The sequence below is a fragment of the Argentina silus genome (genome assembly GCF_951799395.1).
Source record: "Argentina silus genome assembly, chromosome: Y".
Lineage (NCBI taxonomy): Eukaryota > Metazoa > Chordata > Actinopteri > Argentiniformes > Argentinidae > Argentina > Argentina silus.
In genome coordinates, this window is record NC_139654.1 from 35613703 (window position 1) to 35632482 (window position 18780).

The following is an 18780-nucleotide window of genomic DNA, read 5'->3' on the forward strand; positions in this document are numbered from 1 at the left end:
CTGCAATAAAAAAAAACTGTACCCCGTTAAACACCCCAAGATCATCTTGTCTGATTTTAAACCCCTCTCAGAGTACTTTGGTACCGTGTTAAATTGCTACCCCCTCATCCTTTCGTCCCCTACAGAGTCGATAAGAAATTAATGTGTGTGCTTTGTCGAACGTGCGCCGAGACTCTTTGGCAGGGTTGATGCTTCCACACGGATGCGCAGCACAGTTTGACCGGCACGCGGACCACCGTCGAAATAAACAAAGCTTTAGAGTTTGACTATAGCCTTATCAAAATATACGAAGTGAGGCATTTTAATAACACCTCCGATCAAGTTTGTAAAAGCTACATAAACGCTCATCTCAAGGGGAAGGCCGAAGCTTCCGGGTATCCGACCGACGTCACCACGCAAGCACAGCGTTACATGTTTCCAGGAAAAGGAGGGCGTCTTATTAGATGCAAATAACGTTGCGCACAATAAAATTAGACGCTTTTGTAGTAAACTTTTTTTTATTTTGGGAATTATTATAAATCGGTCCCCTAGTTGTTTCATCACTGATGTAGTACAGTGGAAACACCACAAGGAGGCGGACGAGAGCCATGTAATAGCCAATATTTATGCGGCGGCTTACACCACGGCCTACGGGCATCTGAAACTATACGAGTTGTTAGAGTCTCTGCAGAAATTATACTTTGATACCGACTCGTGTTCGTCTCGCACCCCGGAGATATAAACCCCCCACTGGCGATTTCACAGGCGACCTGCTGGACAAATTACGCTGTCGGGATGACAGCGAGCACTTTATAGCTGTTTGTGTCGACGGGTCCAAAATCGTACTCGTATCTTACAAACGAGCGAGAGCGTATTGAAGTGTAAAGGGATCTGTCATGCCTGAGGTTGCTGTCTGGTGACTCTGGCGCCCTCCTCTGGCGGTACGGGGCCAGTGCCCTCCTAATCTACCAGTATTTGTTTCACCTGTGTTCTGTCCCCTGTTTGTTATTTATAGCCTATGTGTTTCCCCATGTCCTTGTCAGAGATTCTCCCCGTTTTGTTTGTGTATACCCTGTCTGCCAGTTGGTCCTGTATTTCCAGTTGTTTACCCCGTAGTCCGTGTTCGCAATTTCCTAAGTTCTACGTTATGCCACTTGTGAAGTGAGTACCTTACTTATCGGAGCTTAGTTTTCTCCACTTTTATTTTTACCTTTTTCCCCCCAGTGTTTGTTTGTGTATCGTGCCCCGATCATCCCTATTAAAGTAAACGTTCTTGTCCTTACGCTTTTTTGTCTGACTATTTCTCCGCACTTGGGTCCACCACATCAGCACTGCTAACAGGGATCAGGTTAAATCACTGCACGGCAAAGACTATTAATCAAAAATCGTTCACAGAGCTGGTCGAAAGATGCGTGCGGTTGGGCGGGAGCTACAGATCTCGTCGCACAAAATCAAAGACGTTAAAAAAGCGTATCGCTTTAGAAAACCAACTGTCGGAAAAGACATTTAGAATAGTGTACGATAAGCGTGAAGCAGAAACATTCCTGATACTTTACCTTACAGCTGTTATATGATGATGAGCCTCCGTGCGAAACAGCCGACGTTCCTTTATTCCAGATGCCGTTCGCGCCATAGTGTGCGGTCATAGTCAATGCGGTAAAACTCACTGGGTTCTGAAACTAATTGAAAACACTCTGTCATTATTTTTTTTTATCCCAAACCTCCGGATACAATTCATTGGTTCTTCTGCCGTAGATTGAAGACCTATCTCTTCAGGCTACATCTTAACGGTCCCTCCTAATGACCTCTTCACCCCCTCTACAAGTTTCTCTCCTGTTTAAAAAAATAAAAATAAAAATAAATCTTCTAGCACTGCCTATGGCCCCTGGTCTGAGCATTGATTACTTTCTTATGATGACTGATGGATAGATGATTCACTTATAACAAAATACATTTGTTTAAGTAAGTCGCTTTGGATAAAGGCATCTGCTAAATGCCGTAAATGTAATTGGTTTTATTCGGTTTGGCAGAGAGGGTGCGCCGAAAGCTTGTTCTTTTTGGTCTACCGGCGAGTTTTTCAGACGAAACTGTCTTTCCGTCCAATCAGAAACATTTAGTGATATTAAATGACTTAATGAGCGAGGTGTCGTAAAGTTTTAAAGGCCTTTACGGTTTATAAACACCACAAACAGCTCAGCATTCTCCATTTTGTTGAAAAAAAAAAAGTTCCAGGGTCCCAAATCGAGCACAAGTCTTAATTGTAATTACATGGTTATAAAGAAAGAAAGAAAGACTGTTTATTTGCCATGCAATCAATTCACATCAATTGTTGGAGTGGGTCTTTTTGCACACCCCCGAGACAACACACACGCACTGCACACCCCCCCAGGGAGAACAGAGCGCTGGGCTCTGGGCACAGGGTCAGCCAAGTCAACGCCTGGAGCAATTCGGGGTTAAGTGCCTTGTTCTAGGGCACAACGGCAGTGGTAGGGACCTGGATATGATGCCAGCAACCCTCCAGTCACCAGCTCACATCCAGATCCTGGAGCGGGGATCGAACCAGCAACCTTCCGATTGCTGGCCGGCCTCTTTAACCTCCAGGCTACCTGCCGCGTGATAGACGGTCTTCTGTGGCTCAGTTGGTAGAACATGGCGTTAACAATGCTAAGGTTGTGGGTTTGATTCCCGCTGGGACCATATACTGGTGAATGTATGCACTCACTGCAATGTAAGTCGCTTTGGATAAAAGCATCAGCTAAATGTAATATTATATATTACAGACAGCAACTCTCGCTGCTGGGAAAACAGCTTTTTCCCCACTTTAATGAGAGCTTGACAGACGCGCATAAACAAGTCTACGGCTCTCTTTATAGACCTGAGACCCACTACGCGTATCGACTGTCAACGGGCCTCTTTTCGGGAGAGACCACCATTTTGCATCTTCCCAAAAAGAGGCTTTAGCATTTTTGCAACCGGAGCGTGCGGCGGTTCTCTCTCTCTCTCGTAGGCGCGACCATGTCTGATAAACGGAATATCCCGCACCTGAAATTACTATTTAAAGCAGACAATCGAAAATGGAAACGGCTCCCAAAGACCTGCTCTTGTCGCTGTATGATATGTTTCAATGTCACGAGAGGGCTAAGCCCAAATCGACGATACTGATGACTATACTTTCACCTCTCTCAAATCCCCATTTTCTGGATCAAATCCCCAAGTACCACAACAATAGGCAGGTTAGAAAAAAATACAATATACTTTAATATTCCTGGGTAAAAAGATCTACAGGCTCAGGGGGGATACCCTAGGCAGAAAGCATGAGCTGTGGACTAGTCAATGTACTGTAGCATTTCAGTCTCCTACGATATCAATACTTTTAATGGTACAGGGAAGCTAGACTCACAGCACACATACACTCACCGGCCACTTTATTAGGTACACCATGCTAGTACTGGGTTGGACCCCCCTTTGTAGCCCATCCGCTTCAAGGTTCGACATGTTGTGCATTCAGAGATGGTCTTCTGCATACCTTCGTTGTAACGAGTGGTTATTTGAGTTACTGTTGCCTTTCTATTATCTCGAACCAGTTTGGCCATTCTCCTCTGACCTCTGGCATCAACAAGGCATTTTCGCCCAGAGAACTGCCGCTCACTGGATATTTTCTCTTTTTCGGACCATCTCTGTAAACCCTAGAGGTTGCTCGGTTTGAACTTCAGCAGGTCGTTTTGACCATGTCTACAGGGCCTAAATGCATTGAGTTGCTGCCATGTGATTGGCTGATTAGATATTTGCGTTACCGAGCAGTTGAACAGGTGTACCTAATAAAGTGGCCGGTGAGTGTAAGTGGTAAAAGCACAATCTGAATAGATGGGGGCACAAGAGGAACTACATGTACCAGTACACTTCACACAGTGAGGGACCACAATATCAAACGGCAAACCAACTGACATCAAGGGGTTGTAAAACAACTCAAATGGGAGAATACACTCCTATGGTGCTAAGGAAAATAACCACTGCACCCTTCATGGTCAATATAGCCGTAACAAAGTGCACACAGGTAAATCGTAGATAGGTATAAGGCTAGAAATGTAGGCCCTTACTAGTACACAGTAGACTAATCACACATCTGATGGACACAACTTTCGGGCCTTAGAGTTTCCCTGAAGGAATTGTAGATCTAATAAACCAACACAACAGTGGCAATAATGGCAAAAACATAACAATAGTTTTAAGACAAAAATGGAATTAAAACGTCCGTCCGTTTCCAACTACGGAATAGCGGCGCCTCCATACAAAGTATCCACCTGAAAAAACTGCCTATGCCCCTTCCGTATTGTTGCGCGGATCTGGTAAAACCGGGGAGCGCGCCGCCAGGTTGCGCGATATAATAGGCGACGTAATTGAGGGTGCATCTTTTATACTATATATGTAAATAGGATCTTCAAATCTGGCACAGTCTAAAATGTAACGTCAGCACGACCTTGCCGTATTGAAAGAAAATGGGTATATTTTGATCCGTTCTTGTATCCACCGAGATCTCGTCGAAATGCTCGCATCCGACCGCCAAGGACGTTGATGCGACAGGGTGACGGTTTCCGAATCGCTCTTTCTTATTTGCACTATCCTCAAGAGCGTTACATACTGTTATGGAAAATACATTCATAGAACTATTTTCAGGTTATACACTTTCATATGACTGATACAACTTGTGTAACTACTGTGATTACATTTTCTTTTGCCACACCTCTAAAGTTCTATAGCCATTGTTCTGAGAAGCACTGTATAATTTACCATGTGAACAGCGGTGGCTTCGGAGTGGTCAGAGAGAGCAATAATGGGGGGACAGGCGCATCCTGCCGATAGGTGTGAAATGTTGAACGCCGATTAATCAGTAAGAAAGCGCTGATTGATCAGTAAGAGAGTCTCCCCATTGTTCGTTCTCTCCCGCCCTTTCTCACGTAAGCACAAGCCCATCAGCCGATAGCCTTGGCGGCGCCTGGCATTATGTTTAAACTGTATAAAAGACAAACCTGATCATTGTCTCTTCAGACTTGCGCTGAACGGAACCCCGGATCTACACTGGGCTGCTGTTACGCTCTTGTCTCTTGTTTGCAAGCAATAAATACCGGACTCAAGTATTGTGGCTACTCAGGACTTGTTTCTTGATTCTTACCTCCGAAGAGCTAAAGTACATAGTGGTAAATCCTAGACTTCCACCACAATATGCACAAAAAGGTTACCGTGTCGGTGTTGACGAATATATGATGAAATTTGCCCGAGATATCCGGGGTGTGTGGAGAGGTGACGCTATTGTAAAAGTGTCAGGGAGCTTGCCCAAAGCGTGGAAGATTTGCGGTCCACAGTAGTGTTGAATTTAAACCAGAACCTAGCGGTTCTGGTTTAAATTCAACACTATTGTGGACCGCAAATCTTCCACGTTCTTGTAATTTCTTGGGGGTATGTCGAGATTATTGCATTTGGGTTCCACGAGAGTGAACGTGTTAAGGTAGCTAATTTCTGTCAGACCTACTTCCCAATTCAGACCGTTTAAAATAATGGGTTTAGCTAATTTCATTTAAAAAAAAAAAACAGAAAGAGCTCTTCCGGAAAGAGCTCTTCGCTAGCGTTACTCAGAAGAGTGAGATACAAATATCGGTCAATATATAGGTAAGGGGGGGGGGGCTACGACTCACTCACATTGATAATAACCAATGTTTTAACGCCTCCAGATTTTGCTCTTTGCTTTGGATTTTCGCCTCTTTTTTCATGTCGTTGATAAAAACGTTATTGTCCCCCTAGCGCGCCTTCATTTTCTAACGTATAATATATCTTTGCAAAATCTTTTACCGTCATCGACTTCATGATGACGATTCGATTTTTGAATCGTAAAACTCTCACACACACCCAGACCCCCCACTCACACACACAGTCAAAGCAATTGGTTTTAATGTTTTAAAGAGACCCACCACCAAAATCAGTATCCGCTTTACAAAATGTAAAAAGTCTGAGGTTGCACTCGTTCATATATATATATTTTTTTCCAGACGGCCGTAATTCAGCCCTTTTATGAACTGTGTTACCTTTTCGAATGCTGACGACTGCTGTTTTGAGAGCAAATGCCATGTATCACGCATCTTTCTGTTCGAGATGGGGGGGGTTCAAACAATAGAGATAAAAGCTCCAGCATATTTTCATGCACCGTCTCTGAGGGATTGCTAAAAGGCGGGGGTTGCTGTGTGTTTAGTGTAAATTCTCCATCGTCGGTTGCAAAACTGCCAAAAACGGTCATAAGCCGGTGGAAAATGTCTTGCGCCATGCCGGACGTTGGAAATTCATTGACAGTAAGCGGGGTGTTGATTGACAATTCCACGCTGTTGATGGGAAGAATTTCCCATTCGATTAGATATGGCGTATGACACTTGGCAGAGTACAAGGTCGGGGTTATGAAGCTTTTCACCCGCGTATGAAGCTTTTAACCCGCTCCAAAAACACTCCTTGGTATCGATCGACGATGTCTCGCTTCGGGAGCATGACGTCCGTTGCTGTAAATCTCAGAGCCTCGTCAACGTCGCCTTCTTTGGACAACCCTTCAATCATGCATGTCAAAACAGACTCGATCTCTGTTCGGCTCTGGAAATACCCCAGCTGAATCAGGAGCTGTTGGATGACGGGGACTGCGGCGGAATAGAAATTGGCCAAAATGTCGCACACAATTTTGCCGGAGGGGTGCAGGTTACAGGTGTGTAGGTTACAGGTGTGTCTGGAGATCAGCGGGTGTTGAAACACGCAGCCTATGCAGTCCGTACGTAGATTAATGCCCAGCAGACAATTGAAGCTGATGAAGCCGTCCGTGATTTTGCGCTGTAAAACAATTAAAGAAACATAGGATTAATAATGGTATGATAATAAAAATAAAAGATGCTTTTCACAAGTCTTCCAAACGTACGGGATGAGACTTTGGCAAGTGTTCACGACGTCGCTGTAATGTTTTAGGCACTCTGCACACAATTATTTATTTTTTGAAAATTGATGAACAATGCATTGAATCTGTTTATTTTTTTTGTTTTTTTTGTCATTTTCTTCGTAGTCAAGTATCAGTATTCTGGACTCGGGGGGGGGGGGGGGGGGGAAGACCTTAAACGCCGTGAGCGTAACGGAGGTGTCGGAAAGGGACTGGCAAGATTTCGATTGGCACCTCGCGGAACAGATCTGCGTCGGCCCCCAGGACTGTCAATGCTCTTGCGCATTAGAAAACAAACATTTTTGGTTTTCTGGGGAATTGTAATACCTTTTTGTATACTCCGAGCCGGGGGTTGTGTGACGTTCCACGATGAGGCGGTTTGACGTAGGGGTATTTTCGACCGTCTTGGGCCGCTTGAAGATTTCAGAAAACACTTTTGCGTTAGATAGTGTGAGATGGTACAGTTCTTTGGGCGTACACTTGACCAGAGTGTCCTCGTCGTCTGTATTGTGGAATGCAATTTGCGTGCTCACCTCCCATAGGTAACAATGCTGAAAATGTTTGTCGGGTGTGCTCAATTTGACGCAGAGACCAGACTGCTCGTTGACGAAGGACAGCTCGCGCCTCGAGCCTCTGTCGACTTCCAAGCGGGGTGAATGGTCCCACTGGACCTCTCTCCTGTCCTCTCCGTGGTCCTAGAAAAACATCACGGGCTACTCTGAGGGGGTGGCACTTGCTACACCGTCAGTCATTCATATCAAAACACTTTTGACATGAGTTTTGAAATATGTTTCACAAACACACAGGGTACATCTAGGACATCTGTTACCACATCAATCAAAAAAATTTGCTTCATCTGACACAAACTAGGTCCTAGAGAAGGTTTTTTCACGCTTGACCTTGTAGGTCGTAAATCAGAGTAAAAGCCTTTGATCTGGCATAAACTAGGTCCTATATACTACTAACATGTTAAAGTCAGCACATACATGAGCTGTTTCTCTGCAAACAGGTAGCATAGACTCCAGGGTTGGGGTCAATTTCAGGTGTTTATTTGAATTTGCAATTCATAAATGTAAACATTTTGATCTAAAACGCTTCTCTTTCAGTTTATTGAGAAGTAGTTTTAAATAAATGCAATATCATATGGAAAAATTACAGAGCAGAAAGTATATACAATTTTGAAAAGGTAATTTTGATCTTTACAATTTACAAATTGGTGCAATTACATGTAATTTTAGACTGGACTGTACAGAAATATGTCTCAATAATTTCAACTAATCTCTGGTACCAGTCTACTCTGCAACACTTCTAGAATATGGATCAGGTGAGCTTGAGTCAAAAGCGGTGTCTTACTAAATGTTGATGGCTCAAAGTGCCCTATCTGAACTGCATAGGACACATATAATGTACAGAAATATGTTCAGCAAGTACATTGCAAGTAGTATTCTAACACAGTAGAGGTACCAAATGAGAACTTGTCTTTAGCTCAGCATGACAGCTTAGGCACACATCTTGATGCCAGAGATGCATGTGAACAAAGTGACCATGTAGAAGCATACAGCCCTGAATGTAATGTATAGGTACTTGGGCATTGTGTAACAGATACTGTGGCAGAAACAAACAAGAGGAGTGTGACTGAAAAGTTAGATCCATTTATAAGTGAGAGTACGCTTAGGTCTATTTTGTTAGATAATGCAACATTTGGAGATTTTAATAATTGCAATACTGTCTTGATGAGTGGGAGAGGGTCCACCAACTAAGAAGTGGTAGGCACTTTCAATCTCTGTCTAATTCCTATTGTGTAATTACTTTTCATTACCACCACTTTTCGGTCAGCAGTGAAAGGCAATCAAGTGCACCATATGTTATGATTAAAGGCTACTGCAGGCATTCGCCATGTAAATTGAAATTCACTATTATACATTCTCTATTATCACATTATACATCATCACTGAATTCTAGACTATTCAGTGTTTTCTATTCAGGTGATATACAGTGCCCTGCGCAAGTATTGGGACAGTGAAGCAATTGTTTCTTCTTTTGGCTCTATACTCCTCCACTACCTCCACTATCTCTACTATGAAGTTAAAGTAGAGATTCTCATTTGTGTACATGGGCCAAAATGTGACATTGGGCTAAAAGATTCAAAGTGGTTTAATACAGATAAAAATATGTCTGGGTGTCTAGTTTCAGGAATAAAATTCATTATATGCAGAATTGGTTGTCCTCAGTGTGACAACATACACATGAACATTCACATTAAATGGGCAACAATTGATACTGCAATGATAAACTAATAAATACAGAATCTAATTCATATTTCAATGTAAAGTTAGAAGTGTGTGTGTGCATGTGCCCACATGCGTGTGAGCTCGCCTGTCTGTGCATGTTTTGGGAGTAGGGATGTCTCTTTCTCTCTCTCAGAGCATTCATACTGCTAGCGATGCAGTCTGTTTGTTTTGTTTACTTTCTGACCCCTTGTTACACCTTGCACATCCTTTTTAGTTACAGTTACAAAGCATACAGACACATTTGTTACAGTTACTCACTCACTTTTATTCATTTCCATCTACAATAAGTTACATACACACAGCATACCCACACATCAGCTGTCTAAATTATCTAGGCCAGTGGTTCTCAACACTCTCTCGGGGGGGGCGCGAGTAGGTTACAGGATGGGAGGGAAAAAAAAAGAGAAAAAAAACACGAAAAATCACGGACTCACTGGCTATTAGTAGACCTACAAAGGAGATGCAACAGATTCCCCCCCATGTCGAAATGCAAGTGGTTGGACTATTATAACACACAAACAAATCAACCACACAGTTTCATTTCAAATCTACCAATACAGGGGGTAGTATTTTGAGCCTGTGACGCGACGTCACGTAAGTGCTACTATATAAGCGTCCGCACACGCGTCGTAGCTCCATTCACTCTAGTCTAGTCTCTTGCCAAGTTCGCTTGTGCCAGCTCTCGCTAGTCTATCTGTTATCAATCTCGATATCGATTTACTTAGGCCTATACTTCAAAACCCAAACAGTCTTTTTAAAGACTAACCGCACAAACAGTATTTTTAAAGATTATCCCCATCTCAGCCCTAGCCAGTAATTTTTTAACTGCTAGGCGTGCACTTAGCTAACTAGCTAGCAACTTTTTCACCGTGTTGCAACACAACTATACGACCCACGCGACTAAGACACACACACACACTCACCCACTCACTCACTCACAAAGGACTACAATTGTTAAGTCTTAAAATAAATTCTGCATTGCCTGCAAAATTGTTATTGTGTACTGTTGTATTAAAGATCGTGCCTAAGTCCCGACTGATTAGCCCCCGATACTAGTCTCTCAACAGCCACACACACATCGTTACATCATAGCATAAACTTTATTGAAAACACAACTAATCCACATCCAAATTATTTCTAGTGAGGACCAACAAGGCAACCGACGCACCACCAGCTGCAAAAAAGCTTCGAAGGTATGATGAAGCTTACCTGCAGTTTGGGTTTACAGTCACGGCTGATCTGAGACCTCAGTGTGTCGTGTGTGCCGAGGTGCTGGCAAACGACAGCATGAAGCCCTGCAAACTAAAAAGGCACCTCGAAACAAAGCATGCTGGCATTAAGGATAAACCGGCTGAATATTTTAAAAGAAAGCTTGATGGCCTCCATCAGCAACAGGCAACCATTTCAGTGCACAGCACTGTGTCTAAACAGTGTTTGGAGGCATCGTATGCAGTGGACAAAAGAATAGGTAAACTGGGTAAACCGCATACAATTGCAGAGACTCTCATTTTGCCGGCTGCGCAAGACATGTGCAGAATAATGATAGGAGATCATTCTCGGTACAGTACCACTGTCCAATGACACAGTCGCTAGGAGAATTTCAGACATGTCTAATGATATCAGAGAGCAACTGATAGAGTTCATAAAAAAGAGTCCTTACTACGCGCTGCAGCTGGACGAATCCACTGATATTGCTGGGCAGGCCCAGCTCCTCACCTATGTCAGGTATCTGCGGGACAAGGCGATTGAGGAGGATGTCCTGTTTTGCCGGCCTCTTCAGTCGCACACTACAGGAGAAGCCATCTTCAATGTCCTCGATATATTTATCCATGAAAATGGTTTGGCTTGGGACCAATGCGTTGGCCTATGCACGGATGGTGCGCGGGCAATGACGGGCCGTGAGCGTGGCTACTTTCACAAGTAGCTCCACTTGTGAAATGGACACATTGCATGGTCCATCACGAAGCACTAGCTGCTAAAAAAATGCCGGTTCTCTTTGACTCTGTGCTGAACCAATCCATGAAAATGATAAATCTCATCAAATCACGGCCGCTAAACTTTCGCTTGTTTGGGGTCCTCTGCCAGGAGATGGGGTCAGGGCACGAACAGCTGCTTCTGCACACTGAAGTTCGCTGGCTTTCCAGGGGGCGGGTGTTACAGCGGTTGTATGAGCTGCGAGAGGAGGTGAAGTGGTTTTTGACAGAAATCAAATCAGATCTGGCGAAGCATCTGGATGACACTATGTGGCTTGCGTCTCTGTCCTATTTGGTCGATATATTTGACCGCTTGAATGGCCTCAACCTGTCTTTGCAAGGCCGCGAAACTCATATTTTGCTCCTCGCAGACAGAGTGGACGCTTTCACACAAAAACTTGACCTCTGGCGTGGCCGCATCAGTCGAGGGAACTGCGACATGTTCCCCAGCCTTGCAGACTTTATCATTGATGCAGGCACGTCACACGATTTCTCCTCTCTATTTCAATCAGCGTCTGAGCACCTGTCAGCAATGAGAAAACAATTTGCAACGTACTTTAAAGAGGATTATCGCGCTTTTGCGTGGGTTCGAGATCCATTTGTGTGCACAGCAAACGAGCTGTCAATTGATATGCAGGAACAGCTTATTGAGCTGAAGAGTGACAGTAGGCTGAAGGAACTCTTTACCTCCTGCCCTCTTTCGTCATTCTGGGCAGCATTGATGCAGGAATACCCTCAACTCTGTGACGTCGCCTTGAAGATTCTCCTCCCTTTCGTGTCGACATATTTGTGTGAGGCAGGATTCTCAAAAATTACTGCACTCAAAACGAAATACCGCAATCTTTTCTAAATGTAACTTAAGTGTTTAATTGGTAGAATTTTGGCCTTTGGCTGTCCATGCAAGCACAACTGTGGGCAGGCCTATAAAAGCCCATGAGGCCTTTGGGCTCATCCTCTCTCTGGCAACCCATGGACACTGGTCCCTCTTAGTTTTAATTTGGTTTTCCTTTATGTTTTGTTTTGGCATTTTCAACATCCTTCATGTACATGGTTCACTCATGCAACACCCCACCACTCACATGGATGTTACTGACTGTCACACTCTATACTCTTATGTAAGCATTTGAGTTATTTGTGTTGGAATAAATATTGGTTAACCGCTCTCTACCGTGTTTTGGTCCACTCTTTGTCATGGCCTTGAGCCGGGACATGACAACACATTCCTGGGTTTGTAAATATGGAGTAACACCACCTATTTAATCAATCTGCATATCTTAGATAAGAGCGAGTGCACGAGTGAGTGAGTAAGAGAAATGGTGAGGGAGGTAGAGAGAGAGGTAATGAGACAAAGATTTAATCGAGATTTAATGTCAAGTCGAATCGGAAAATGTGTTGATAAGCCAAAAGAGACGATACATAGTACATACATCTTACTCACTCACTCTCTCACGTGTGCACTCGCTCTTATCTAAGTGTGTGTGTGTGAGAGAGAGTGCGCGCACGAGAGAAAGTTATAGAATTTTCGATATTGCGATTGGATCTTGAGTCCATGTTACGATGTAACCCAGCCGAGGGTCTGGAGAGGACAGGAAGGCGCAGGAATCAGATTTCACTTATCCAGATTTATGGTGTTCTTTGTCAGCTGTCTTGAATAAAACAAGGAGACTTCAGGTATGCACAAGGAACACTTTACTTTGTGTTCTAAAAGTGCAAAACTCTGAACCACTTACACAGGATTTACCAGAAAACCCATTCTACACTGACACTCACACTAACGGTACCTCACATGTAAAACTAGAAAGTGTTCTAAAAGTCTCTTAACGTGTCTACAATACACCAATTTAAGCTCAGTTACGCTACCAAAATGTTGGGCCACATAAACAGCATAAAGATCCAAACTGTCGCGTTGAAATTACCCATGAGAACACAGGAAAACAACAAGGTGGTGGGAACAGTGTCTGAAAAAGGTCAAATAAGATCCCAATATTAATCCAAAAAATGTAGTTACCCTCTAAAGCCTATAGTGAACAACAACCTGTCAAAAGAAGGGACAGAAAAGTGCTAAAGCTATTTCTCCCGAACGCCTTAAACTCCCGCACTTTTGCTCATGGTGCATTGCAGGCAGCAAGGCACAAGATAGTTGATGCCTGCTTGTCTTTCGAATATTTACCAGTATTATTCTGATCAAAACTATTGCATCGTAACAAAAAAGACAGACATAAAATAAGAACTAAAACAGCATTGATCACTATAGTGTTGGAACCATGACAACGATAATATTCATTTTCATTCTGTATGTGGTCTGAGAGGTGCTGTATTGTAGAAAGGCAATTGACTGAAATTCAAAAATATGTGATTTAATGGCACAAGAAGATCTGCCTTACCATTGATCAAATGTCCAAATTAAGCACTCATGTTTAGTATTTGGTCGACAATCCTTTGCATGCAATAACTGCCTGAAGTCTGAGACCCATTGGCCCCACCAGACACTGGGTATCTTCTCTGGTGATGCTCTGCCAGGCCTGTATTGCAGCCAACCTCAGGTGTTGTTTGTTTTACTGTCTTTTTGCCAAAAATCGTATCATCAGGAAATGAAATGCATGTTCAATTGGATTTAAATCTGATGATTGACTTGGCCAGTCAAGACCTTTCCACTTGTTGGCGCTGAAAAATTCTATGGCAGTATGTTTTGGGTCATTGTCTCACTGTATGATGAAGCACCATCCAATGAATTTGGAGGCATTTGTGGATGAAAATATCCACAAATCCTTTCTTCCTAATAAATTTCGTTGGGTACCGAACTCCAAAATTCAGTGAATGAACACAAATCCAATAACAATGATTAATAATAATTTTTAATACAAGCTTGCAGGAGTTACAAGAGTGTCTCTCTCTAAGAGATAACCAGAGTAAGTCCAAGAACAAAGAAAATGGGTGCAGTACTTATAGGAGAGAAAGCTTCCTATATGTTACACAGAAGGTCTGAGGAACCACACAGGGTCGCCGTTGTCCAGCACTCGGGGTGGAGGAGGGGCTTTGACAGGGGGAGACAGAAGGGCTAGAGACTGTGGGCTTGATCTGTGAGACGTGAAACACCGGGTTAACGGACATAGAGGCAGGGAGGAGGAGACGTACTGCGGTAGGGTTGACGACCCTGTCGACTGGGAAGGGACCCACGTAGCGGGGGGCGAGTTTCTGGGAGGAGGAGGGAAGGTGAAGGTCCTTGGCTCTCAACCAAACCTGTTGTCCGGGACGGTAGGTGGGGGCGGGTCTGCGTCTGCGGTGTGTCTGGACCGCTCGGTGGCTCTCTCTAAAGCGGCCCGAGCGGACCTCCAGACCCGCTGACACAGACGGAGGTGAACCCTGGTGGAAGGGACCGCCACCTCTTCCTCCTGGCTGGGGAACATAAGGGGTTGATATCCCAGAGAGCACTCGAATGGGGACATGCCTGTGGCGCTGCTGGTCATGGAGTTGTGGGCGTACTCAATCCAAGGAAGGTGTCGGGACCAGGAGGAGGGATGACGGGAGGAGACACAGCGGAGGGCAGCCTCTAAGCACTGGTTGGCCCGTTCCGCCTGGCTGTTGGATTGGGGGTGGTACCCTGATGTGAGGCTGACCGTGGCCCCAATCCTCTTACAGAAGGCCTGCCACACCCGGGAAGTAAACTGGGGACCACGGTCAGACACGATGTCCAGGGGGATCCCATGGAGTCGCACCACGTGTACCACCAGGAGGTCGGCGGTCTCGGCAGAGGAGGGGAGTTTGGGAAGGGCGACGAAGTGGACGGACTTCGAAAACCGGTCCACAATGGTAAGGACCACGGTGTTACCCTGGGAGATGGGGAGACCGGTAATGAAGTCCAGGGCAATGTGGGACCAAGGGCGGCTGGGGATAGGAAGGGCTTGTAGTAGCCCGGCTGGGGGTTGATGAGAGGCCTTGCTCCGTGCGCAGATGGTACACGCTGTGACATACTCCCGGGTATCCGACTCCATGGCGGGCCACCAGAACCGTCGGCGGACGAAAGACAACGTCCGGCCCACCCCCGGGTGACAGGCGAATTTACTAGCGTGCCCCCACTCTAGGACTCGGGATCGGGCTGCCGGGGGAACGAAGACACGTCCGGGGGGTCCGCCTCCTGGGCTGGGGTAGGTGCGTTGGGCATTCCTGACCACGGAGTCGATAGCCCAGGTGACGACGCCAACCACTCGAGATGGGGGAAGGATGGTGTCGGGGGTTGGTGGCGCCACCTCCTCCGGGGCCAGACGGGAGAGTGCGTCAGCCGTGGTGTTGTTGGAGCCTGGCTTGTACGTGATCATAAACTCGAACCGGGTAAAGAAGAGGGCCCAACACGCCTGGCGGGAGTTGAGCCTCTTGGCCGACCGGATATATGTAAAATTCTTGTGGTCGGACCAAACCACAAACGGCTGTTGGGCCCCCTCCAGCCAGTGTCTCCACTCCACCAAGGCCGCGTACACTGCCAGCAGCTCCCGGTTGCCCACGTCATAATTCCTCTCGGCCAGTGTCAGGTGTTGTGAGAAGAATGCACAGGGATGGACCCTCTGGTCCTCTGCAGACACCTAGGAGTGGACGGCCCCGAGGCCGGTGTCAGAAGCGTCCACCTCCACGAGGAACTGACGGGATGGGTCGGGGTGGATGAGCACCGGAGCTGTCGTGAACAGACTCTTCAGGGTCGAGAAGGCGGCCTCTGCCTCCGGGGTCCAGGAGTACGGGCGGAGCGTGAAGGTGAGGGAGGTTAGGGGGGCGGCCACCTGGCTGAACCGCCGGTTAGAACCCTGCGAAGCCCAGGAAACGTCTCAGCTGCTGGTGGTTCAGGGGTTGGGGGCACTCCACCACCGCCTGGATCTTCCTCCCGTCCGCCCGTAGGTGACCCCTCTCCACAATGTGGCCCAAGTACTCCATGGAGGCGGTGTGGAATTGGCACTTCTCTGCCTTCACGAAGAGTCTGTTCTCCAGGAGTCGCTGGAGGACCAGACAGACATGCTGATAGTGCTCCTCCTCAGTCCTGGAGAACACCAGGATGTCGTCGAGGTACACCACCACGAAGACATTCAACATATCACGCAGCACGTCGTTCACCAAAGCCTGGAAGACGGCCGGGGCATTAGTGAGCCCGAAGGGCATCACTAGATACTCAAAATGCTCCAGGTGAGTGTTAAAGGAGGGGGATGAATGGAAGACGGCCTTTATGCGCACCAGAATGGTACGCACTCCGGAGGTCTAGCTTGGTGAAGACGGCCGCGTGACTGAGAGACTCGAAGGTAGAGCTGATGAGGGGTAACGGGTACTTATTCTTGATGGTGATGTTGTTCAGATTTCAAAAATCAATACAGGGCCGGAGGTCTCCTCCCTTTTTCTTAACGAAGAAGAACCCCGCTGCCACCGGGGAGGAAGAGGGCCAGATGATGCCTGAGGCTAGGGACTAGCTCATGGACTGCTTCTCCGGGAGAGAGAGGTTGTACAGTCGACCGGACGGGAGGGCGGCACCAGGGACGAGGTCAATCGAACAGTCGTAGGGGCGGTGAGGAGGAAGGGATAGGGCACGTTCCTTGCTGAAGCCCTCGGCTAGGTGGTGGTAGAGTTGGGGCACACCGGACAAGTCTGGGGACGGGGCGACTGGTCTGGGAGGACCGGGTGGAGAGGAGGCGGAGCGGAGGCAGTTGGCATGACACCCCACGCTCCATCCCAGGATCCTCCCAGTGGTCCAGCATATGTGGGGATTGTGTCTCTCCAGCCAGGGTCTACCCAGCACAAGGGGGGTCGTCGATGCAGGGATGACGATGAGCCTGAGGGATTCGCAGTGGTTTCCCGATAGGGTGAGAGTGAGGGAGATGGTGCTATGGGTAATGGTGCCCAGGGGTCGACCGTCCAGAGCCTGAGCCTGAATTGGGGTATCCAGGAGAAGCAGGGGAATCCCGGCCTCTTTAGCCAGAGTGGCGTCAATGAGGCTGTCGTCGGCCCCGGAATCCAGGAAGGCGCCCAGGCTGTAAGACTCCTGGTTCCAGGTGAGGGTGGTAGGAATGAGCCGAGTTTGAGAGGTACCAGAGTGGGTGAAGGTGGTATGGCTTACCAGGACCCTTCTCTCTGGTAAGCCATGTCTTTTGCCACAGGAGGTCGAGGGCGCGCCCGAGGGAGGTTGTCAACCCTGGAGATGAAGTCCTCTCCTGTCCGCGTTCAAAACGCCTCTCCCGCAGGCAGTCGTCCATCTCCAGGGCGAGGATAACCAGCTCCTGATAGGACGAGGGGCGGTTCTTCAGGAGCCAGTTCTTGATGTTATCGGCGAGGCCCCGCTTGTATGCGCTGAGGAGTGCTTTCTCCCCCAGCCGCTCTCTGCAGCGAGGGTGCGGAACTCCACCGTGTAATCTGCCACCGATCAATTCCCCTGGCGGATGACATGGAGGCACGCAGCTGCGTCGGCGCCCTCCTGGGGGTGATCAAATATAAATCGAAACTCCGCCTTGAAACCCTCAAAATCGGACGACAAGGCGGAATCGCTGCCCAGACCAGCGACGGCCCACTTCAGAAGGGCGATGATGAAAGCCACCTTGTCCCCTCTGGATCGAAACCTGCTGGGCTGGTACAGGAAAGCGAGCTCACATTGGGCCAAGAAGCCGCGGCAGAGATCGAAGTCGCCTCCAAAGGGACAAGGCGGCGCGAGGTGAGGCTCTCTGAAACCGGGGGGAATCTGGGTCCAGGGGCTAAACTCGGATCGGGAGATAACGATGCCGGTGTTGTGGTCTGGGGTTGATAGGAGGGGTTGAGCTCGAGCCTACGGAGCTGTTCATCCATTTGCCGAAAAGCGGCGTCCAATTGGTCGGTAACCCGGTTAAGGAGGGTGCCGTGGTGGTGAACGATGGCGAGCAAGGGATGGTCGATGGCAGCGCCCCTGCCTCCTCCATACCTGGGTTCTTTGAGGCGTCTGGTTCCGACATTTTGGTGGCCAGATCATTCTGTTACACAGAAGGTCTGAGGAACCAAACGACAGCACACAGAGAGGGTAGATAAAGCCTGAAGGCGTATTTAATAATAAAGTGGATAATCCAAAGAGAGTAGTCGAAGTTCGGTCCAGGGGTCGGCAGGAGAGCGGGCAGTCAGACAGGCAGATGGTCGGGAGGCAGGGAGGTCCAGTAGTCGGTAAGGGGGCTAGGTCCGTGGAAGAGTCGACGAGGGGAAAACCAGGGAGGACGAGGTATCTGGAGGGGCACAAGGGAACGCGGTGAAACGCAAACAAACACAAGGAACACGAGAGGAAATCAAAGGCTCGAAACGTAATGCGGGTTACTGGGAAGGTTACCATGGACACAGTACGATCTGGCACTGGAGTGGAGTTCAGGCAGGGTTCTTATAGGGCAGTGATTGCAGATGGTTTGCAGGTGTGCTGAGGGGAGACAGGGAACAGGTGCGCTGTCGACTGGGAGCTGGACGCTCCAGCGATGATCGCCTGGGCCTCAAGGTAGCGCCAGAGGGATGGTTAGGAGGGGGAAGCGTAACACTATACATTCCATAGGCTTGGTATGGTCAGGCCATATAAGTCTCGTTTTTGGACTATCTTCTAGTTTCT